The following is a 1,822-nucleotide window of genomic DNA, read 5'->3' as shown; positions in this document are numbered from 1 at the left end:
TATATATATATATATATATGTGTGTGTGTGTGTGTATGTATATGTATGTATATACATAGCTGTATATGTATAGATGTATATATAGAGATTTATATGTATACATATGTATGCATGTATATATGTGTATGTATGTATATATATATATATATATATATATATATATATATATATATATATATATATATGTATATAGACAGATGTATATGTATAGATCTCTCTCTCTATATATATATGTTTACAGATGTATATATATATGTATATATATAGATGTATATACATATATATGTATATATATATATAGATGTATATATATGTATGTAAAGAAAACAGAAAATGGAGAAATATTGATGATCTAACAGCTGTTTAGATGGGATGCAGTTTATTTTTTATTGAATTAATAAATAATAATTGATATAAGTCAATTGTTGTTCATCAATATTTCTCCATTTTCTGTTTTCTTTAAATTTTGATCTGTGACAAATTCATATTTATGCTTGTCTTTACCTATAATCTATGAGCGTAATATGTTTGCGTATGTATGCCCATAGTTAAACATAGGTAATGTACTGGTAGTGTAATGGATACTTCTATCCCTTAGATGGTTATTTTAACCTCTAACTCAGCTAACCTTTTATTTATATCATATATTTCTTATACATGTATACGTATATGTATATATATGTGTGTGTGTGTGTGTGTGTGTGTGTGTGTGTGTGTGTGTGTGTGTATAATAATATAAATAATATATAAATATATGCATATATCCATACATATATGTACATACCTACATCTATATGTATACATACATGCATATATGGGTACAGAACATGAAAAAAAAACGTTAAACACAATGAGAAACGAAAACATAAAAATGAACTTTTTTTGAACAACGAAAAAACAAACAGAAAAACGAGATATACAACATAAAGAGTATGCCCCTTCGTCAGTTGTCCCTGTTCCATCTACTCCGCATTTCGAAGGGAAGGACAATACGCGACTTCGGTGGAACAGTCCTTCCCACAAAGCAAATTAAATAAAATTTGGAATTTTTTGCGGAGGGTGAAAGTGTTAACAAGAACAGGACAGTGAGAACAAGACAGTAAAAACAAACGGTGAGGACTGTTGAGCCAAGACGATAGAAAAATTATTGTGAACGTTAGGTAGACGTACCATGAGAGAAGAGACACAAAAAACACGTCTTTTCTTTAGGAAGGAAGTGGACGGAAAGAGAGATCCCCTTTCGTCACGTGTTAGCGACGAGAGAGTCGAGGAGGAAGAGTGAGAGAGAGGAGGAACGGTGAAAGGGAGAGAAGAATAGGGAAAGGGTGGGAGAGAAAAACAGAAAGGACGAAGAAAAAGAGAGGGAGAGAGATAGACAGTCAGAGAAGAGATAGTAGAAGTGCGCATTGTAATTATTAAGATAAAACTTACTTGGAAAAGGATGCTTGGCATTCGATCATATAATAATATAAATGTTTCAGCTTCATAGCTGCAGTCATGCTGAGGCACCACCATTGACTGAGCTACACTAATATTTGAAAGATGTTTTGCAAACAACTTGCACATGCAAGTGCTACCAGTCAAGAACGCTGCATACTGGAAGCCAGCAAGTGTATGGGATCATCAGGAGAGAATGTGCGCCATTTTGGGGCCTACCTGTCAATGGCATCAATGCGCACTGGCCCCCTCAGTGATACGAGGCTCTGCTTACTAGATATGTATATATACATATATACATACAGATATATATATGTGTATATATATGTATATATGTATATATATATACATGTATATATATATCTATATATACACACACACACAC

This window comes from Octopus bimaculoides, chromosome 5, assembly GCF_001194135.2.
Source record: "Octopus bimaculoides isolate UCB-OBI-ISO-001 chromosome 5, ASM119413v2, whole genome shotgun sequence".
Lineage (NCBI taxonomy): Eukaryota > Metazoa > Mollusca > Cephalopoda > Octopoda > Octopodidae > Octopus > Octopus bimaculoides.
Note: the sequence above shows the minus strand (reverse complement) of the source record.